Source organism: Pleurodeles waltl, chromosome 12 (assembly GCF_031143425.1).
Source record: "Pleurodeles waltl isolate 20211129_DDA chromosome 12, aPleWal1.hap1.20221129, whole genome shotgun sequence".
In the NCBI taxonomy this organism is placed as follows: Eukaryota; Metazoa; Chordata; class Amphibia; order Caudata; family Salamandridae; genus Pleurodeles; species Pleurodeles waltl.
The window spans coordinates 587701252-587725021 of record NC_090451.1 but is presented as its reverse complement, the minus strand read 5'-3'; the positions used below and the strand labels follow the sequence as shown (position 1 = coordinate 587725021).

Here is a 23770-nt window from a genome sequence, read left to right as displayed (position 1 = left end):
GCTGAGATTCTTCCACGGGGGTCTCCGATCATGTGCCAATACGGATCCGGCTGGGTAGAGCAGACCCTGCCGGACGGCCTATGTGGCGCTTGAACGCGTGGCACATACAAGATACAGAGTACACCCAGGAGATCAGGTTGCACCTCGACCAATATTTCGAATTAAATGAAGGCTCGGTTCGATCCCCAGGAATGCTATGGGCTGCTTGCAAGGCCACTATTAGAGGACATGCCAGAAGCATTCTTCGGTCCCGTGAACGAGATCATAATTCCCAAATCACCGAGCTAGAGAACAAGGCCCGGGGACTCGAATGCCAACATATAAACTTGGCATCGGCCACGACCATGAGGAAACTGACCAGGGTAAGAGAAGATATTAAACATATAATGCTAGATTCGGCCAAGCACATGTGGAGAGCCTCAGCAAGCCGAATTTATGGATGGGGGGATAAAAACGGGAAACTACTGCATTGGCTGGCCACCCGCCCCATGGCTAACAGTATTATACCGGAGATCTTAGATGACTCAGACACCCTTGTCAAAACAGCAGTGGAAATCGCACATAGCTTCGCCTCCTACTACGCCCGTCTATACGCCAGGCATCCACGCCGTGCTGTTGAGAGAGAGTCCCCCCTACTAAATGAGATTACCCTTCCCGTGGTAACTCCAGAGGCGAGAGACAGACTGGACGAGGCCATCGGTCTTGTGGAAGTCTGCAGCGCAATATCGGGACTGGCATCAGGCAAAACACCAGGCCCCGACGGCTTTCCAGCGGAATTTTATAGTAAATGTAGCGATATTCTGGGTCCCCACCTGCTCAACATGTACGAAGAAGCGGAGAATCAAGGCCGCTTCCCAACAGAGATTGATCAAGCCACTATTGTGGTGATCCCCAAAACTCAACCCCCATCACGACAATGTTCAGCGTACCGGCCTATCTCGCTCCTAAATGTGGAAGTCAAGGTGCTCTCTTCGATCCTTGCTTCCAGACTGAGGGAGGTAATGCCCACGCTGGTGCACCCTGACCAGTGTGGTTTTATGCCCACTCGTGGCACAAGACACTGCATCAGACGATTACATCTTGCTTTGGCGCACCGCAAAGTGCTATCGCATACGCAGTTGGCACTGCTTTTACTCGACTTCGAAAAAGCCTTTGATACGGTAGATTGGTCCTTCCTCAATCAGGTCCTATGTAAAAACGGGCTCGGACCTAAATTCCGGGGACTGGTGAAACTCCTATACTCTAACCCGACGGCTCGAATCAGGGTGAACGGAGTAGTCTCCGACCCAATCCCCATTGGTCGTGGGACTCGACAGGGATGCCCGTTATCTCCCCTGCTCTTCGCACTAGTGATAGAGCCACTGACGATATTAATGAGAGGCGACCCACTGATCGAGGGCTGGCATTGGCCCTCTGGTTCGGAAGACAGAGTGGCTTTGTACGCAGATGATGTGCTCCTGTATATCTCTAATCCATCCAAAAGCGGCCCACGCGTCCTAGAGATCCTTAGACTTTTCGCGGAAGCCTCAGGGCTGACCCTGAACCCAGCCAAATCTTTACTGATCCCCCTTCATCGCTCACACGACTGTATAGATTGGCAACGGAATATCCCGATACGGAGAAACAGCTTTAAATATCTTGGGATACATATCTCACTTCTCCCCGAGCTAGCGTGGGAACTCAATGTCCCGCCGCTATCAAAGAAAATCAAAACCGACCTTCTGCGCTGGAGGGCCCTCCCCCTGAATCTACTTGGTAGAATAGCGCTGTACAAGATGATGATTCTCCCCAGGATCTTATACCTCCTGCAGAATTTTCCACACCCCTTCCCCGTGAGATGGTTCAGGGAGATGGATTCTTTAGCACGCCAATTCATATGGAGTGGCTCACGTAAAAGACTGTCGCTAAAAACCTGTCAGAGGGATGTTTATGAGGGTGGACTGGGCATGTCGAATATTCAATACTATTATCTAGCGATGCATATACTTGTAATTAATGACTGGATGGGAGGTGGATGGACAGACCCCGCATACCAACTAGAATTGCAGACAATGGGCTACCCACAGATCCTTGACATACTCTACGGGAGCCCGATACCCCGGGATACTCCAGATGTGACCAAAATGGTCCTTCTGGGATGGCGTACAGCCCAGAAAGTGACGGGGTGGTAGGGGCGCCTAACCCAACAAACCCCGCTATGGCAGGGGAAGCAGCTGATACATGTAGCAGGTCTGGAGGGCTTCCAGAAATGGGACACCATAGGGATCTCCACGCTGGGAGATATTTGGAGAGGGACACATATACGATCTTTTCAAGACCTCCAGAAACAATATTCCTTAAACAAAACACAATTCCATCGATATCTCCAACTACGTCATGCCCTACTAGTTCACCTGCAGACAGGAGACACCATACCTGAGCACAGCCCCATGGAAGCCAAGGCACTGATGGGAGTCCTGGGAAGGGGAGGGGTTTCTCAGATTTACCGCTCCTTAATCACCGCCACTGGGGGACCCCTGAGAGAGCTTCGCCAAAGGTGGGAGAGTTGGGTGGGACCCATGGAAGAAGCGGACTGGACAGAAGCACTAATGGCCCCACGCTCCCTAACAATGGCCACACGCTTCCGTTTAATACAATCCTATTTCCTTCCCACCGCATACCTCACACCCGCCATGTTACATAAAGCAGGCCTCCGCCCCACAGCGGAATGCCCCCGCTGCAGGTATCATACAGCGGATTTCTACCACATGGTATGGACATGCCCGATTATAATGGCCTATTGGGAAAGGGTGGTGCAAGAGATATCTGAGGCCCTACAGAAGGAGGTAAAGAGGTCGCCATTGCCCCTCCTTCTCAGGGTAATGGGAGATACAGAGCTACGAAGAGCAGATCGGTCCTTCTTAGGGGTGGCATGTCTGGTGGCCAGAAGGGACATAGTGGCAGACTGGAAGGCCAGGGTGGCTCCGGCACTGACTAAGTGGAGACGGGGAGTGGATTGGTGTGCGCAGCGAGAGAGACTTGTGTACGAGGCCAGAGGTTGCTTACACAAACACAAGAAGATATGGGGGAAATGGGAGGATGTAGCGGGCCTTTAAGAGGGGATGGTGAGTAACATTAGTGATGAAAGCAGCAGGGACCGAGGACTTGACCATTATTGTATTGTTTTGATGCCCGTTGGCATCATGTTGTGCTGTATTCATAATTGTTCTATGCAAAATTTAATAAAATTTCTTTATCAAAAAAAAAAAAGAGGGCTCCTTGTCTTGCTCGACGTCCCCTCTACCTCCTGGTCCAATTTGCGACCTCCTGGTCCCTCCTGGGCCACAGCAGCATCCAAAAACGCTAACCGCACGATTTGCAGCTAGCAAGGCTTGTTGGCGTTCTTTCGGCGGGAAAACACTTCTGCACGACTCTCCACGGCGAGAGGGATCCGTCCACCAAAGGGGAAGTCTCTAGCCCTTTTCCTTCCTGCAGAAACCTCAGCTTCTTCGGTCTAGTAGAAGCTTCTTTGCATCCACAGCTGGCATTTCCTGGGCATCTGCCCATCTCCGGCTTGCTTGTGACTTTTGGACTTGGTCCCCTTGTTCCACAGGTACCCCAGATGGAAAACCAGCGTTGTTGCATTGTTGGTTTGTGTCTTTCCTGCATTATTCCTCTAACACGACTTCTTTATCCTTAGGGGAACTTTAGTGCACTTTGCACTCACTTTTCAGGGTCTTGGGGAGGGTTATTTTTCTAACTCTCACTATTTTCTAATAGTCCCAGCGACCCTCTACAAGGTCACATAGGTTTGGGGTCCATTCGTGGTTCGCATTCCACTTTTGGAGTATATGGTTTGTATTGCCCCTATCCCTATGTTTCCCCATTGCATCCTATTGTAACTATACATTGTTTGCACTGTTTTCTAAGACTATACTGCATATTTTTGCTATTGTGTATATATATCTTGTGTATATTTCCTATCCTCTCACTGAGGGTACACTCTAAGATACTTTGGCATATTGTCATAAAAATAAAGTACCTTTATTTTTAGTATAACTGTGTATTGTGTTTTCTTGTGATATTGTGCATATGACACTAAGTGGTACTGTAGTAGCTTCACCCGTCTCCTAGTTCAGCCTAAGCTGCTCTGCTAAGCTACCATTATCTATCAGCCTAAGCTGCTAGACACCCTATACACTAATAAGGGATAACTGGGCCTGGTGCAAGGTGCAAGTACCCCTTGGTACTCACTACAAGCCAGTCCAGCCTCCTACATTGGTTGTGCAGTGGTGGGATAAGTGCTTTGAGACTACTTACCACTCTTGTCATTGTACTTTTCACAAGAGAAAAATATACAAAACAAGTTCAGTGTATATACACATAGCCAAAAAGTTTTGCATTTCCTCTTTTCACTCTTTTCTAAGTGCTGAAAAGTACTTCTAAACTTTCTAAAAAGTTCTAAAAAGTTTTAAAAGTTTTTTTTCTCTGTCTTTCTAAAAGCTCTGACAAACTTTTTTCTCTTTTTCAATCACTTTAACTCTCTCTAAAAATGTCTGGCACAGGCCAAAATGTTGACCTGTCTAAGATTGCATATGATCACCTTAGCTGGAAAGGAGCAAGGAGTCTCTGCATAGAGAGAGGTTTGAGTGTAGGAAAGAATCCTTCCTTGGAACTGTTACTTAACATGCTTAGAGAACAAGATAAGGCTAAAAGTGCCCCATCTGTTGAAAAAGTAGCTAATGGTTCTCAATCTGATCCAGGGACTCCCCCAGGTAAAGGTTCAGGAAAGAAACTTCTTAGCCTTCCCATTACAAGACAGTCTAGCATAGTTGGTAATGATGAAGAGCCACACCATACAAATAGTGTTGTCTCACATCATAGCAAAAGCATTTACTCACACCACAGTGGTACTGATGTTTCTGTTAGCCAAGCTGTTAGGGTGCCCTCTGTAAGGGACAGGTCTCCTTCTGTTCATTCCCATCATACCTCTGTATCTAGAAATGTCCCTCCCACCAACCCTGATGACAGATTGTTAGAAAGGGAACTCAATAAGTTGAGGGTGGAACAAACCAGACTGAAGCTTAAAAAGCAACAGCTGTATTTGGATAGACAGTCTTTAAAATTAGAGAAGGAAAGACAGAAGTTGGGTTTAGAAACCCATGGTGGCAGCAGCAGTATTCCCCATAGTCATCCTGCAAAAGAGCATGTTTCCAGGAATCTGCACAAGATAGTTCCCCCTTATAAGGAGGGGGATGACATTAACAAGTGGTTTGCTGCACTTGAGAGGGCCTGTGTTGTACAGGATGTCCCTCGAAGGCAGTGGGCTGCTATCCTATGGCTATCATTTAGTGGAAAAGGTAGGGATAGGCTCCTTACTGTGAAAGAAAGTGATGCCAATAATTTTACAGTACTTAAGAATGCACTCCTGGATGGTTATGGCTTAACCACTGAACAATACAGGATAAAGTTCAGAGACCAAAAAGGAGTCTTCACAAGACTGGGTTGATTTCATTGACCATTCAGTGAAGGCCTTGGAGGGGTGGTTACATGGCAGTAAAGTTACTGATTATGACAGGCTGTATAACTTGATCCTGAGAGACCATATTCTTAATAATTGTGTGTCTGATTTGTTGCACCAGTACCTGGTAGACTCTGATCTGACCTCTCCCCAAGAATTGGGAAAGAAGGCAGACAAATGGGTCAGAACAAGGGTGAACAGAAAAGTTTATACAGGGGGTGACAAAGAGAACAACAAGAAGAAAGATGGTGAAAAATCTCAAGATAAGCATGGGGATAAGGGTAAAACCAAAGATCCCACTTCAAATCTTAAACACTCTTCAGGGGGTGGGGATAAAACAAATTCTTCCTCTTCTTCTCAACCTACACAATTTAAAAAAGCCTTGGTGCTTTGTGTGTAAAAACAGAGGCCATAGGCCAGGGGATAAGTCCTGTCCAGGTAAACCCCCTGAGCCTACCACCACTAATACATCAAGCTCTAGTGCCCCTAGCAGTAGTGGTACTAGTGGTGGGACTGCTGGCAACAGTCAAGCAAAGGGTGTAGTTGGGTTCACTTATGGGTCCATCATAGAAACTGGGGTAGTCAGTCCCAAGACAGTTTCTGTCACACCTAGTGGCATTGGCCTTGCCACACTGGCTGCTTGTCCCCTTACAATGGATAAGTACAGGCAGACAGTTTCAATAAATGGTGTTGAGGCCTTGGCCTACAGGGACACAGGTGCCAGTATCACTTTGGTGACTGAAAATCTAGTGCACCCTGATCAACACATCATTGGACAACAGTATAAGATTATTGATGTCCATAACTCCACTAAGTTTCTTCCCTTAGCTATAATTCAGTTTAGTTGGGGTGGAGTTACTGGCCCTAAGCAGGTGGTGGTATCACCTAGCTTACCTGTAGACTGTCTCTTAGGTAATGACCTAGAGGCCTCAGGTTGGGCTGATGTAGAGTTTTATGCCCATGCAGCCATGCTGGGCATCCCTGAGGAATTGTTCCCTCTCATTTCTACTGAAATGAAAAAGCAAAGGAGAGAAGGCCTGAAAACTCAGGATCCCTCTCCATCAACAGGTAACAAGGGTATCACAGTATCCCCTAACCACCCTACCATTCAGGATACCATTCCTGTGGTGGGAGAAACCTCTCCTGGGGTGGCACCTGTTCCAAGGGAATCATCAGCTGGCAAAGCTGGACTCCCTGAGGTAGAAGTACCTCTCTGTGGGATAACTAACATTGGTGAGAAAAAGATCACCATTTTAGTTAACATGGAGCATCCCTCCAACCCTCCCAGAGAAACTTTAGTGCAGAAACTCTGCACTGCCTCACAACACTTAGGACAGCATCCCTGCCCTAGTGTGGAGCTCATAGGACAGCATCCCTGCCCTGCTCCAACTCAAGAGAAACAGCATCCCTGTTCTCTCTTCCAGCCATATGGACAAAGTTTTTGCCCAGCTATGGCTTTACTGAGACAGCATCCCTGTCTGGCATTTCCATAATTACAAATAGGTTCAGTGGATAATTCCCACTGCTCTAAACTAAAACTTACTGATAAAAACTCTGAAAATATATCTGCACATTGTTGCTTAGCTAAAAAACTTCAAACAGGGTGGTTTACATCCCCACAGGGAAGTAACCATATAGTGGATGATAAAGGGAGTAACCAGTCTATTGCAGAGCTACTCTCTACTTATCACCACTTAGACAATAAAGTCTCAACTGGCCAAGGTTAGCCTTATTGTCCTTCGTTTGGGGGGGGGGGGTTGTGTGAGAAAGTAGCCTCTTTCTAGCCTTGTTACCCCCACTTTTGGCCTGTTTGTGAGTGTATGTCAGGGTGTTTTCACTGTCTCACTGGGATCCTGCTAGCCAGGGCCCAGTGCTCATAGTGAAAACCCTATGTTTTCAGTATGTTTGTTATGTGTCACTGGGACCCTGCTAGTCAGGACCCCAGTGCTCATAAGTTTGTGGCCTATATGTATGTGTTCCCTGTGTGGTGCCTAACTGTCTCACTGAGGCTCTGCTAACCAGAACCTCAGTGGTTATGCTCTCTCACTTCTCTCAAATTGTCACTAACAGGCTAGTGACCAATTTTACCAATTTACATTGGCTTACTGGAACACCCTTATAATTCCCTAGTATATGGTACTGAGGTACCCAGGGTATTGGGGTTCCAGGAGATCCCTATGGGCTGCAGCATTTCTTTTGCCACCCATAGGGAGCTCTGACAATTTTTACACAGGCCTGCCACTGCAGCCTCAGTGAAATAACGTCCACGTTATTTCACAGCCATTTTACACTGCACTTAAGTAACTTATAAGTCAACTATATGTCTACCCTTTACCTGGTAAAGGTTAGGTGCAAAGTTACTTAGTGTGAGGGCACCCTGGCACTAGCCAAGGTGCCCCCACATTGTTCAGGGCCAATTCCCTGAACTTTGTGAGTGCGGGGACACCATTACACGCGTGCACTACATATAGGTCACTACCTATATGTAGCTTCACAATGGTAACTCCGAATATGGCCATGTAACATGTCTAAGATCATGGAATTGCCCCCTCTATGCCATCCTGACATAGTTGGCACAATCCCATGATCCCAGTGGTCTGTAGCACAGACCCTGGTACTGCCAAACTGCCCTTCCTGGGGTTTCACTGCAGCTGCTGCTGCTGCCAACCCCTCAGACAGGCATCTGCCCTCCTGGGGTCCAGCCAGGCCTGGCCCAGGATGGCAGAACAAAGAACTTCCTCTGAGAGAGGGTGTTACACCCTCTCCCTTTGGAAAATGGTGTGAAAGCAGGGGAGGAGTAGCCTCCCCAGCCTCTGGAAATGCTTTCGTGGGCACAGATGTGCCCAATTCTGCATAAGCCAGTCTACACCGGTTCAGGGGACCCCTTAGCCCTGCTCTGGCGCGAAACTGGACAAAGAAAAAGGGGAGTGACCACTCCCCTGACCTGCACCTCCCCTGGGAGGTGTCCAGAGCTCCTCCAGTGTGCTCCAGACCTCTGCCATCTTGGAAACAGAGGTGCTGCTGGCACACTGGACTGCTCTGAGTGGCCAGTGCCACCAGGTGACATCAGAGACTCCTTGTGATAGGCTCCTTCAGGTGTTGCTAGCCTATCCTCTCTCCTAGGTAGCCAAACCCTCTTTTCTGGCTATTTAGGGTCTCTGTCTCTGGGGAAACTTTAGATAACGAATGCAAGAGCTCATCCGAGTTCCTCTGCATCTCTCTCTTCACCTTCTGCCAAGGAATCGACTGCTGACCGCGCTGGAAGCCTGCAACACTGCAACAAAGTAGCAAAGACGACTACTGCAACTCTGTAACGCTGATCCTGCCGCCTTCTCGACTGTTTTCCTGGTGGTGCATGCTGTGGGGGTAGTCTGCCTCCTCTCTGCACTAGAAGCTCCGAAGAAATCTCCCGTGGGTCGACGGAATCTTCCCCCTGCATCCGCAGGCACCAAAAAGCTGCATTACCGGTCCCTTGGGTCTCCTCTCAGCACGAAGAGCGAGGTCCCTCGAATCCAGCAACTCTGTCCAAGTGGCCCCCACAGTCCAGTGACTCTTCAGTCCAAGTTCGGTGGAGGTAAGTCCTTGCCTCACCTCGCTAGACTGCATTGCTGGGAACCGCGACTTTTGCAGCTACTCCGGCCTCCGTGCACTTCCGGCGGAAATCCTTTGTGCACAGTCCAGCCTGGGTCCACGGCACTCTAACCTGCATTGCACGACCTCCTAAGTTGTTCTCCGGCGACGTGGGACTCCTTTGTGTAACTTCGGGTGAGCACTGTTTCACGCATCCTCGTAGTGCCTGTTTCTGGCACTTCTCCGGATGCTACCTGCTGCTAAGAGGGCTCCTTGTCTTGCTCGACGTCCCCTCTACCTCCTGGTCCAATTTGCGACCTCCTGGTCCCTCCTGGGCCACAACAGCATCCAAAAACGCTAACCGCACGATTTGCAGCTAGCAAGGCTTGTTGGCGTTCTTTCGGTGGGAAAACACTTCTGCACGACTCTCCACGGCGAGAGGGATCCGTCCACCAAAGGGGAAGTCTCTAGCCCTTTTTGTTCCTGCAGAAACCTCAGCTTCTTCTGTCCAGTAGAAGCTTCTTTTCATCCACAGCTGGCATTTCCTGGGCATCTGCCCATCTCCGACTTGCTTGTGACTTTTGGACTTGGTCCCCTTGTTCCACAGGTACCCCAGATTGGAAATCCAGCGTTGTTGCATTGTTGGTTTGTGTCTTTCCTGCATTATTCCTCTAACACGACTTCTTTATCCTTAGGGGAACTTTAGTGCACTTTGCACTCACTTTTCAGGGTCTTGGGGAGGGTTATTTTTCTAACTCTCACTATTTTCTAATAGTCCCAGCGACCCTCTACAAGGTCACATAGGTTTGGGGTCCATTCGTGGTTCGCATTCCACTTTTGGAGTATATGGTTTGTGTTGCCCCTATCCCTATGTTTCCCCATTGCATCCTATTGTAACTATACATTGTTTGCACTGTTTTCTAAGACTATACTGCATATTTTTGCTATTGTGTATATATATCTTGTGTATATTTCCTATCCTCTCACTGAGGGTACACTCTAAGATACTTTGGCATATTGTCATAAAAATAAAGTACCTTTATTTTTTGTATAACTGTGTATTGTGTTTTCTTATGATATTGTGCATATGACACTAAGTGGTACTGTAGTAGCTTCACCCGTCTCCTAGTTCAGCCTAAGCTGCTCTGCTAAGCTACCATTATCTATCAGCCTAAGCTGCTAGACACCCTATACACTAATAAGGGATAACTGGGCCTGGTGCAAGGTGCAAGTACCCCTTGGTACTCACTACAAGCCAGTCCAGCCTCCTACATGCCCTGCTTATCACCAGGCTGATGGGTCTTCTTGAGACAGAGTGGTGGGAGGAGCTGACACTTGCATCTGAATAGAGCTGTGCCTGGCCTCATACAATGCAGTCTCCAAACCCCTGGAGTGTGTCTGGGGCCAGGGCAGTGTGTGAGAAAGTAGCCTCTTTCTAGCATGGTTACCCCCCCCTTTTGGCCTGTTTGTGAGTGTGTGTCAGTGTGTTCTGGAGTCCTGACAGCCAGAACCCCAGTGCTCATAGTGGAAACCCTATATGTCAGTGTACTTTGCCTGTCTCAATGGGATCTTGCTGGTCAGAACCCCAGTGATCATAGTTTGTGGCCTATGTGTGTGTTGTCAGTAGTGCTTAACTGTCACTGAGGCTATGCTAACCAGAACCTCAGTGCTTATGCTCTGTCTGCTTTTAAATTTATCACTGTAGGCTAGTGACTTCATTTACCAATTTCAATTGGCACACTGGACCCCCCTTATAAGTGCCTAGTATATTGTACCTAGGTACCCAGGGCATTTGGGTTCCAGGAGATCATTTTGGGCTGCAGCATTTCTTTTGCCACCCATAAGGAGCTCAGAAAAACCCTTTCACAGGACTGCCACTGCAGCCTGCGTGAAATAGTGCACACACTATTTGACAGCCATTTTTCACTTCACTTAATTAACTTTTAAGTCACCTATATGTATAACCTTCACTTGCTGAAGGTTAGATGCAAAGTTACTAAGTATGAGGGCACCCTTGAACTAGCAAAGGTGCCCCCATATAGTTCAGGGCCATTTCCCTGGACTTTGTGAGTGTGGGGACCCCATTACACGCATGCACTACATATAGGTAAATACCTATATGTAGCTTCACAATGGTAACTCCAAACATGGCCATTTAACATGTCTAAGATCATGGAATTGTCCCCCATTCCAAATCTTGTATTGGGGAGCCAAGTCCATGCATTTTGGGGGCTCCACCATGGACCCCCAGTACTGCTGAACCAGCTCTCTGAGGCTTGCACTGCAGCTACAGCTGCTGCCACCTCACAAACAGGGTTCTGCCCTCCTGGGGTCTGAGCAGCTCAGTCCAGGAAGGCAGAACAAAGCATTTCCTCTGAGAGCAGGGGGTTACACCCTCTCCCTTTGGAAATAGGTGTTACAAGCTGGAAGGGGTACCCCCCCAGCCTCTGGAAATGCTTTGAAGGGCACAGATGGTGCCGTCCTTGCATAAACCAGTCTACATTGGTTCAGGGACCCCTTGTCCCCTGCTCTGGCGTGCAACTGGACAAAGTAAAGGGGTGTGACCACTCTCCTGTCCATCATCACCCTATGGGTGGTGCCCAGAGCTCCTCCAATGTGTCCCAGACTTCAGCCATTTTGCTATGCAAGGTGTGGTGGCACTCTGGAGGGCTCTCCGTGGCCAGTGCCAGCAGGTGACGTCAGAGGCCCCTCCTGATAGGTCCATACCTGATAAGGTAGCCAATCCTCCTCTCAGGGCTATTTAGGGTCTTTCCTGTGGGTTCTCTTCAGATTCTGCTTGCAAGTCTCCTTCAGGAATCCTCTGCAACAACTTCAGACTTCTCTGACCTCGGATCAACCGCAGCCTGCTCCAACAAACACTGTAACTGCAAAAAAGTGTCTACAAGAGACAATTTTCTTTCAGAAACCTCAGCTCCAAGTCAGCAACTGCAACAGTTTCCACGGTGTGCATGCTCTGGGGTCCAGCACCAGAAGGGCCAAAGAAATCTCCCATGGAGTGACGGAGTCACTCCCCTGCTCCAAGCAGGCACCTTCCAACGACCAGTACCCTTGGACTCCTCTCACAGTGACGAGCGTGCTCCTAAGGACACAGACAGTGGACATCATCGACATAGACTGTCCTGAGGTCCTGCTGACGCAATTTGGAGGAGGTAAGACCTTGCCTTTCCCGAGAGCGACAGTACCCCTGTGTACTGCGTCTTCTTCACCTCCTGAGGCCTCTGTGCACTCTTTGCAAAATTCCTTCGTACACAGCCTGGCCCAGGTCCCCAGCACTCCATCCTGCTATGCTCAACTTGCTGAGTTGTTCACCAGCAGCGTGGGACCTTCTTTTGTTGTGCTGCATCAACCGCATTTTACACCTCCTTTGTCCCCGGATCCTGAGACTTCTGGGGCTGCTGGCTGGCATCCTGAGGGCTCTCTAAAGTGCTGAGAGCCCCCTCTTCCTCCTCACACAGAGTTGAGGTCCTCATGTCCCTCCTAGGTCCATCCAGCGCCATTTTGATGCAAAACACACTTTTGTCATAGCCAGGGCTTGTTGGCGACTTCCAACACAAAATCACATCTGCAACGATCTTCACGCCGTCTGACTTCTTTTGCATCATGCACTAACCAGAGTCTTCTTTTGCACCCTCTTCTGGGTTGGCAGGGGTTCCTGTCCTTCCTGGAACTTCTTTCGACTTCTGGACTTGGTCCCCTTTCTTTGCAGGTCTTCAGGTCCAAGAATCCAGCAGTTGTTGTTTGCAGACTTGGTTAGTTGCTACAAAATCCCAATCACGAGGTGTAGTGTGTCCTAAGGAAACTTGCAGTACTTTACTCCTGCTTTTCTGGGCTGTGGGGTGGGGTAATTTACTTACCTTTACTGTATTCTTACTCTCCCAGCGATTCTGCACACACTACACTTCTCTAGGGGGGAATTCGTGATTCGTATTCCACTCTCTTAGTATATGGTTTGTGTTGCCCCTAGACCTAGGCCTAAGCTGCTAGAACACTACTACTTCACTAACAAGGGATAACTGGACCTGGTATAAGGTGTAAGTACCCAAGGTACCCACTACAAACCAGGCCAGTCTCCTACACTTGCACACTACAAAGATTTCTCTTTGAAGTTTGCCTACTTCAAAGGCAGAAATGGGTATATGTACTGGACCTCTGACACTACAGAGTTAGAACATTTCTGGACTGAGGGCATTCTGTCAGGAAGAAGCGCTGGATGCTGTAGAAGGGACTGCTACGCTGCATGTTGCTTTGTTTTGCTGGCCTGCTGCTTCTGTCCTGGAAGTAAAAGGGCTGGACTTTGCTTTCTACATCCTTCTGTCCAAGGGTTCTCCAAGGGCTTGAACTGAGCTTGCCTCCTGTTAAGAAGTCTTAGGGACATCAAAGACTTCAACTGCCAGTGCCTGGGTTCTTTTGATGAGAGCTCTGACTTGCCAAGTGGTGGCAACTCTACTCCCTGGGCCTCTGGTAGTGTAAACTGATGACATGAAGGAGAAAACTGACACAGTTCCGGCCTCACAACTGCAGAATCCATGCAGCGCCTGTTTCAGAGTGGTTCCACTAACACAGCCATCTGGATTTTCCACGCATCGTCAACTCTTCATCAACCCGCACCGCAGTAAGGAACCAAGACTGCATGTCCAGAAATCAACACATCCCCTTTCCAGCGAGGAAAGAATTGATGCATCACCTCCCCTGCCTTTAAGGAACCAACGCATCGTCTCACCTGCGAGGAAAGATTCTACACATCACCTCCCCTGCGCAGCAAGGATCGACGTATCGCTTTGCTTTTTCGGTGCCTCACCTCCCCTGTGGCCTGCATCGTCTTTGGGTCAGATGCATCCCTGGTACTTTGTGCCAACGAAATACAACCATTGATTCCTATGGATTAAGATTCATTTGAACTTTAAAAGTGAAATCTTTACTTGTGCATGTTGGATTTTTGTCGTTTTGGTCTTGTTTTACTCAGGTAAATATTGGCTATTTTTCAACACTGGCGTAGAGTACTTTTGTACTGATTTCACTGTGTGTGTGTGTGTGTGTGTACACAAATACTTTACACACTGTCTGACTGCTCGTGCCAGGCTACCTAGGGGGTAAGCAAGGGTTATCTTAGATGTGTGACTTCCCTACCCTGACTAAAGTGAGGGTCCCTACTTGGACAGCACTCCTTTTCTTACAACCACCATCCCAAGTCTGAGCAACATCACTACCAAGGACATTGATTAAATTGTCTTCAGGGAAGGGCAGAATGACGAATGCAATGCAATGTTAGAACCAAAATTTGATTCTTCAATAATAATAAGTCTTGTCAAGTACATGTTGAAAAGGATAAACTGTACCTCTGGGGTATATGGATTATTGAACATGTTGCAGTTAAACATCCCCAATTTTTGTACCTAGTAGCCAGCCTATGAGCAATAATACCTCAAATTCTGCCCACTCTAAGAACTCAGTCCTGCAGGGCACCTCCAGTCAACCACTTAGTATCTCCTTCGGAAACAATCTAGTCATGCATAACGCTCTTGGGCCTGGGAGCAGAGTTTGTAGCTTAATGACCACATTGATGCCTAGTGAGGGAAAACTAACAAGCGTGACCCCACACCTGCCCTAGTATTCCCTTAGTAAAGCACCATTGCTGGTAAATATTTGCTCATGTAAAATCAGGGCCTACAATAACCTAACTTCCTCCTTTGAACATCCGGATCATTTATGTATTTCAATAAAATCTGTTTGCAAAAGACTTGGCAACAAAGCTCAACTCCCTGGTTGGATTACACTGAGTATTATACTCCTGCATTAAGCTCAACCAAGGGTGGACGACCCTCTTGGGGTGTTTCAATATGTGTGCACAATCATCTGGGCTTCAGGATTTCCATCTTGGCTGAATTAAAAGGAGCAATCATCATACTCAAACCTGAATCCTCTGTTGTAAAGCTTAGCCATCCAAATTTACTGGTGCTTGCGACTATATACATAAACCCTAGCTTGGAGCAAAAAGGAATACAATACAATACTTATTTGGCACCTTGAATCAACTAAGACAGGATTATTTAAACTCATATATTTAGTTGTTGCATCTTCAATTCTAATTTGTTGATGACTATGAACGAACATGAGTGGTTGGATGTTGAAGACAAAATATGGCACATTCCCTCACTAAAAGTCTCCCCTTTTTCCAGATGTGATCAAGGCGCTGCCTACACGCATTTGTTATGTCAAAGACTTGCAACCCTAGATTACCTGCAGGTTACGATTCAAGACTTTCATCGGACCTTGGAATTTAAAATTGATCATAACTTAATAAGTTACCATGCCATTGTATCATGCTCTCTCTGCTTGAAGAGCGCCCCTTTACATAAGGAAATCCGGTTCAGAGATCAATCTGAGCTGGAACCAGTCATGCCGATAAAGTGGGATGACAAGTTAGAACTTCAGATTATAAAGCTATTGAAAACATATCTGCTGGTTAATTCAAGTGCCTTCAATCGCAATTGAAACATGGTCAAACTTTACTAATTTCTTGCTAAAATCTTTAGTAGATCTTCAGCCTTCCTTTCGTGCCCCCATAATGCTCCCACGTACAATCAATCAATAGTCGTGATCTTACATTGGTTAAAAGACGGCTTAACAGAAGTATTTCAGGGCAACGATTATGGATCCAACAAACAGACCCTGGAAAGAAGAGAAACTTCTGCTCACATGGACTCTCAGCCACTGCCCTTCGATGACATGCCTAGCCTTTCAGGTGGTACACAAAATCTAATCATCGAAGAAATGGTCCTGAAAACCTGGGGAAAGACCCAGTCTGCAGGCGCCCCGGGCCATAACGTCCTGCTGGCATGCATTTTCAAGACAACAATTGAAGAATGGTCCACCTGTATGACCCATTTGTTCAACATCTGTTCAGTAAACAACTTGGGGCCAGAGAGATGGCAAGGGTCCCTCCTGGTAACAATTCACAAGAAGGGTTTTGTAAACGAGAAAACTTCAGACTTATTGTTCTCCTTTATTTGGAGGGGTAATGCTATGCAAAATTTCTCCACAAGGAGTTGGAGACCTGAACACAAGATGATAAAACCATTCGTGCTAGCCAGACTGCATTTCAAAAGGGGCAGGGCACTGAGATTAATCGGCTACCTATGTTGGTTTTGATCAAGAATGAGACAAAAAAGGGGACTGGCCAACTTTATGGTGCATTCATTGACTTTGCCACAACCTTTGCCAAAGTTGATAGAGGCTTGCTGAGGACCATACCGAAAGCATGGGATGTTACTTCATGTCTAATTGCACATGGGTCAAAGTACAAAAGTCTAATAAGTGGTGCTTGTCAGCAAAGATTTAAACTAACTGTGGCCTTAAACAAGGCTTTATTTTGCCCCCCCTTTACTTTTCAATTGATATCTTGTAGACCTGAATGACTATTATAGCAGTGCAAAGTGTTTCCAGCTTAGAATTTTAGGGCAGAGGATTCATGTATTACAATACCCTGACGACACAATACTACTGGACCAAACTGCAATTAGGCTCCAAAGAGCTTTGACATGCCAGGCCAATTATTGAAAGATTAACAAGCTCAGTATCAACACAATGACAGTAAAATCTTAATCGTCAAAGTAGCATCAAAAAACGAGCATGGTTTGTAAATGGCCAGAAGGTAGAAAGAGTGCCCAGTGTCAAATATCTGGGGGTCTGGATAAATGACTGTGGCCTCCCAACTCCTCACATCAAGGCTTTGGCGACTTCAGCTTATGCTCTTACTTTTGCCTTCCAACTTCTTTTTAGGAAACTCTCAGACCTGGATTTGTCAGTAATCTGTAAAATCACTGAATGTAAACTGATGCCCCTCTTGCATATGGAGCATTAGTCTACATAAATCGTATATCAAGCCGGCTTGACCAGGCCCAATGTCAATGCTGCAGGCGCCTCTTCAATCTACTAGCCTGCACATTATAGGCTAAGATGTCCTTGGAGTTCATCTTGCCCCGTCAAGAGTATGTCCTCAACACCAGCTTTTTTTATTTGTGTACCAAACATTTCAAAGCCAAGCCAGGATCTTTAAAAGGGCTCTTGTGGGATACAGTGCAAGTTCCGGAATCAGCTCTCTATTCACTCTTTCAGCCGGCCCCGGATCTTCTCACTGCGAAAGACCTTACGCAGGCTGTGTTACCCCCAAAAAGTCTTTCTAAGCTATTGTTGAAGCAAGCCATGCTATTATCAGCCCAAGAGAACCTAGAAATTATCCGCTCAAAACAGACTGCCAATCTAAAGTTTGCCTCATACTAATCAATAACTCTCCTGGTGTATCTATCACTCTCACTTAATCTTAACATCAAGCTACAACTTTTGCGCTTGCAGTTTGGTTTAATTCCACTTAAAACAGTGTGGTTGTCTGACCGGCATCCAGGAGGTTTCATGTAGGGACTGTGGTTTCAGACAGGCATCACTTCCACATATTCTATGCTTGTGCCACTTTTTTTCTTGCTTAGATGTTTGTCAGCAAGATCTCTGTGACAATCCTGCTGACTTCTTTGAGAAGAAGATCAGCAAGAATTTGGAGGACATTGGTGGTCCACCTGAAGCATTAGTCTCTGTTCAGGGTGAATTACATCTAGGTGAAATTACAGGCACAGTCACATCTATTCTTTCCAGTACAGAGGTTTGTGCGCTAAGTAGCCTTGCTGCTCATGAAAATCCTAATCATTCCGGATATCCTCCATGCAGCTTTGAAGTTTTGGACAGCATACTAGAGGCCGGTTTCTCGGCGATTGCTGAGTCCACGTCATTGACAGAATGATCGGGTTACCTATTCAATTTCTGCATTTTTAGAGTGAAGCTGCTTCACTGTGTAGATATCCGCAGAAGGACATGGAGGTAATGGTCAGTTACTTACTGGTAATCTTCAAGAGCTCTACTCTTGCCCGTCACTGTCCAGGTTTCCCAACCTTTCCACTTCCTCACTTCCTGTGGTTCGTCTTCACTTATATAGTATTGCAGGATGTGAGATAGTGCCCCCAGCCCTTTCCTAAAAAACAGATGTGAGCTGAGGGTCGTTAGGAGGACGGGGTAACTATTATTTTAAGCTTGGTGGCCTGTCTGGTGGAAAGAGGAGCTAACGCTCAATATGTAAGGTCTGTGAAGGAGAAGAGTAGAACTCGAAGTAATGAAGATTAACAGTAAGTAACTAGTGCTTACTTATATATATATTTACGTATGATGTATGTAGGGGCAATTTATAGGCTCAAAACGCCTATACACAAAAAAAACTGGGTAACAAAACATCTATTTAAAGCTAATAATAATATGCAATGTGTCATCACCCTGTGCCCTCGTACTTTGACATCTATGGGGAGAATAACATAATTCTGCACCTGGTTACATATATGCCTTCTGGTGATATGAGATAAGGAAAAAGCAGAAAAGTAAATCTAAGGCTGACCTGTTCCGCACTGAAATTTGTACCTTGACTGAAGCTTCTCAGGGCCTTCTGAACACCTTAAAATGCGTTAAATTCGGAGTCTGCACCATCTCCGTGAACAACAGAATCTGAACGCATGCGTACTAACCACATAAGGTATATTTTCCCCGGGCGCTCTTCTACACAAGCGCATGAGCAGAAACACGACACTGTTCTCATTGCCACTGTGTATTCAAGTGTTTTTTGCATATGCTTGCATCCCGCACGCAAGCGTAGTAAAAGCAATATCGTGCTTACAAAACACCATAAATCAGCCAAAAGGCGATGTTTATTCAGAATCCGTTTAAAGGTCAGGCATATTTCAGTATTTAAGGCATTTGTTCCGGTACCACTACAGTGTGCGGCAAAGTGAATTTTAGAGGCAAGTTATAATTAGGGCATTTCCCGAGCATGCATGCAAGCGTTAAAAGCGTGCTTTCTAGCATCAGCATTTCGTGGTGAGATAGTACCCACTGCATGCTCAGTTTGTTGAGTAGAGCGCCCATCTTGGAATGGTACACTACCGTAGACAGGTTTAATTACCTATAGCGTAGACCTTACCCAAAGGCGCTAGGTCGCTTAACAATAGTAGAAGCAAAGAGTTTGATCTTCGGGGTATTCGCTCTGTATAATTGGCAGGCGGCGCCTAATAAAAAATCTATTGTTCTATCAAAGCAGACGACCAGATTTTGAGGACATAACACGATTTAACGCCATCGGACATAATTCCGTGCTTGCTCTACTCTAAAATGGCTGTCATCACTATCCGTGTAAAGCACTTTCTGTAGCATGAACGATGCATGCTGGTTCATACATTAGTGGCCTCCTTGTAAGGTTTTGTTTATTGAGAGATACGTAGGGCGGGTATAGCAGGTACGAGCTGTGTTTTTTTCTTCAGTTTTAAGTAGCGTGAACTCGTCCGGAAGACATTGAAGCACTTTGCGAGCACCGGCGTCATTACACAAGGACAGATTCATTGTTAAAGGATTCCTTATTCATCCGCACCTTATGGTACACAGTACACTTGGACCATCAGTCTCTCTTAGCTCTTGAGTAAGCCTCAGTTTTCTTGCCGGGTTTAATTTGCCCATACTAGTGTTGGGACGGAAAAGATCTCTTCGTGATGGACCTGCACTCCTGCCCTGCTTGACGAACTGTATTGTTGTCTAGATCCCTAATGCTAATTTTTATCATAAGCAAACATGGATTATGGTTGTGTGCCTTTGTGGGAGGCTGGCCTGGCTTGTAGTGGGTACCAGAGGTACTTACACCTTGTGCCAGGTCCAGTTATCCCTTATTGGTGTAGAAGAGGTGTTTCTAGCAGCTTAGGCTGATAGAAGGTAGCTATGGCAAAGCAGCTTAGGCTGAACTAGGAGACATGTAAAGCTCCTACTATACCACTGGTGTCATATGCACAATATCATAAGAAAACACAATACACAGAGTTACTAAAAATAAAGGTACTTTATTTTTATGACAATATGCCAAAAGTATCTCAGTGATTACCCCCAGTATGAGGATAAGTTATATACACAAGACCAAACTTAGGTAAGTAATAGCAAGAAAAGTATTGCAAACAGTGTAGAATTACAATAGATTGCAATAGGAGCACATAGGTACACAAACCAAACTTAGGTAAGTAATAGCAGGAAAAGTAATGCAAACAGTGTAGAATTACAATAGATTGCAATAGGAGCACATAGGTATAGGGGCAACACAAACCATATACTGCAAAAGTGGAATGCGAACCACAAATGGACCCCAAACCTATGTGAGCTTGTAGAGGGTCACTGGGGCTGTAAGAAAACAGTGAGTGTTAGAAAAATAGCCCATCCCAAGACCCTGAAAAGTAGGTGTAAAGTTCACCTACTACCCCCAGAGAGCACAGAAGGCGTGATAGGGGGATTCTGCAGGAAGAACAAACACCAGCAATGCAACAACAGTGGATTTCCGGACCTGAGTACCTGTAAGACAACGTGACCAAGTCCAATAGTCGCAACAGTGTCGAGAGTGGGCAGGAGCCCAGGAAATGCCAGCTGAGGGTGCAAGGAAGCTGCCACCGAATGGAAGAAGCTTGGAGTTCTGCAAGAAAGAAGAGAGCTAGGGACTTCTCCTTTGGAAGACGGATGTCCCACGTCGCGATAAAGCTCGCAGAGGTGTTCCCACGCATTAAGAAAGCAAACAAGCCTTGTTAGCTGCAAGGGTCGCTGTAGAGGTTTTTGGCTGCTGCTGTGGCCCAGGAGGCACCAGGATGTTGCCACTTGGAGGAGGAGACAGAGGGGGTGCCCAGCAACTCAGGGAGCCCTCACAGAAGCAGGCAGCACCCGTAAAAGTACCTGAACAGGCACTTGGAAGGAAAGTGAACCGGAGTCCATGCAAAGTCACAAAAGGGAGTCCCACGACGCCGGAGGACAACTCAGAAGGTTGTGCACTGCAGGATAGTGTGTCGGGGACCCAGGCTTGGCTGTGCACAAAGGAAATCCTGGAAGAGTGCACAGGAGCCGGAGCAGCTGCAAATCACGCGGTACCCAGCAATGCAGTCTAGCGTGGGGAGGCAAGGACTTACCTCCACCAAACTTGGACTGAAGAGTCACTGGACTGTGGTAGTCACTTGGACAGAGTTGCTGAGTTCCAGGGACCACGCTCGTCGGGTTGAGAGGGGACCCAGAGGACCAGTGATGCAGTCTTTTGGTGCCTGCGTTACCAGGGGGAAGATTCCGTCGACCCACGAGAGATTTCTTCAGAGCTCCTGGTGCAGGGAGGAGGCAGGGTACCCCCAGAGCATGCACCACCTGGAAACAGTAGAGAAAGCCGGCAGGATGAAGCGATGCAAGGTTGCTAGTAGTCGTCTTGCTACTTTGTTGCAGTTTTGAAGGTGTCCTGAGCAGTGAGCGGTCGATCCTTTGGCAGAAGGTGAAGAGGGAGATGCAGAGGAACTCTGGTGAGCTCTTGCATTCGTTATCTAAAGAATTCCCCAAAGCAGAGACCCTAAATAGCCAGAAAAGGAGGTTTGGCTACCAACAAAGGAGGATTGGTTACCAAGACAGGTAAGAGCCTATCAGAAGGAGTCTCTGACGTCACCTGCTGGCACTGGCCACTCAGAGCAGTCCAGTGTGCCCCTAGCACCTCTAAATCCAAGATGGCAGAGGTCTGGGACACACTGGAGGAGCTCTGGGCACCTCCCCTGGGAGGTGCAGGTCAGGGGAGAGGTCACTCCCCTTTCCTTTGTCCAGTTTCGCACCAGAGCAGGGCTGGGGGATCCCTGAACCGGTGTGGACTGGCTTATGCAGAGATGGGCACCATCTGTGCCCATCAAAGCATTTCCAGAGGCTGGGGGAGGCTACTCCTTCCCAGTCCATCACACCTATTTCCAAAGGGAGAGGGTGTAACATCCTCTCTCAGAGAAAATCCTTTGTTCTGCCTTCCTGGGCTAAGGCTGCCTGGACCCCAGGGGGGCAGAAACCTGTCTGAGGGGTTGCCAGCAGCAGCAGCTGCAGTGCAGACCCTGAAAAGGCTGTTTGGCAGTACCCGGGTTCTGTGCTAGAGACTCAGGGGATTATGGAATTGTCCCCCCAATACCAGAATGGTATTGGGGTGACAATTCCATGATCTTAGACATGTTACATGGCCATGTTCAGAGTTACCATCGTGACGCTATACATAGGTAGTGACCTATGTATATTGCACGCGTGTAATGGTGTCCCCACACTCACATAGTCTGGGGAATTTGCCCTGAGCGATGTGGGGGCACCTTGGCTAGTGCCAGGGTGCCCACACACTAAGTAACTTTGCGCCCAACCATCACCAGGTGAACGTTAGACATATAGGTGACTTATAAGTTACTTAAGTGCAGTGGTAAATGGCTGTGAAATAACGTGGACGTTATTTCACGCAGGCTGCAGTGGCAGGCCTGTGTAAGAATTGTCAGAGCTCCCCATGGGTGGCAAAAGAAATGCTGCAGCCCATAGGGATCTCTTTGGAACCCCAATACCCTGGGTACCTCAGTACCATATATTAGGGAATTATATGGGTGTACCAGTATCAGGGGTGTGGAATTTATTAAAATATCTACTTGTCCAGGGGACAGGTTGATTCTCAAATCTACTTGTCCTGTAAAAAGATCTACTTGTCCCTTTGGTGCCATGTAGTGTGGCGACAAATTATGGCAGCAATTAATAGCCTCTCTGATTATGCTAGGGCTACTACCATAGTAGGGCTTGAATACTTGGAGTTTCAATCCCTACTGTAGCAATTTCCTTATTTTGCCACCTTTCTGCAGATCTGCATACTGGGGCTGGAGGAAGCAGTAAGCAATAGTTCCAGGGCTGGAATGCCTTTGAGTCTGCAAACCTACTAACCTGCATGTTTTAAAGATTTTTACCAGCTTCTCTCTAATATTTTCCCATAATAAGAAAGGTTGGACATTTACTCCTGACAATGGCAGAATTATAACTTCTTCCAGGGTTGGGAAGAAAGTGGCTGGAGGGAAAATGAACTTGCAAATGCTCAATAGATTTTCACATGAGCAAATCTACACATCGTATTTACCCATGCTAAAATACAGTTCACAAATATTTTATAGGGGTACGACATATACCATGGGTGCACTTTTGTGACTTTCTTTAAGAATTTGGGGCCACATGAAGGTAGGTTCAGATTTGTGACCTGCAAATTGCGAGTCGCAAATCGGAATGTAGGATGGTGTCCTTGACACCATCTGTGATTCACAAGGGCTTCGCAAATGCCCACCTCATGAATAATCATGAGGTGGGTCGCAATTTGCGACCCCCTCTTGAATGGTGGCCTGCTGGAGACAGCAGACCACTATGTCTGTGACTGCTTTTCAATAAAGCAGTTTTTTTTTGGTTTTTTTTGTAATGCAGCCCGTTTTCCTTAAAGGAAAACGAGATGCATAACAAAAACGAAAAATGAAACATTTTCGTTTCATTTTTTCAGAGCAGGCAGTGGTCCGCAGGACCACTGCCTGCTCTGAAAAAATTATTACAGTGACATTCACAATGGGGAAGGGGTCCCATGGGGATCCCTTCCCTTTTGCGAAAGTGTTAGCACCCATTTGAAATGGGTGCAAACTGCGATTGGTTTGCGCCCGCGTTCGCGGTCACAAAACAATCCTACATTGCACTGCGAGTTGCAATTAGGAAGGGAACACCCGTTACTAATTGCGAGTCGCAAACCCGTTTTGTGATTCGGTAACCAGGTTACTGAAT

The 23770-nt window shown here is 47.0% G+C and overlaps 1 protein-coding gene across 5 annotated transcripts in view; it reads right to left on the bottom strand.

Moving 5' to 3' along the window:
- LOC138268266 (uncharacterized) overlaps positions 1 to 18684 on the bottom strand; it is a 237814-nt gene extending 219130 nt beyond the window's left edge. For 2 of the 5 annotated variants that reach the window (XM_069217751.1, XM_069217749.1), the window contains exon 1: positions 18525 to 18684. The gene's annotated coding sequence lies outside the window, so the exon portion shown is untranslated. The remainder of the gene's footprint in view (positions 1 to 18524) is intronic. The other 3 variants (XM_069217752.1, XM_069217753.1, XM_069217754.1) reach the window with 3 other exon arrangements.
- Between the last annotated feature and the right edge of the window lie 5086 nt (positions 18685 to 23770).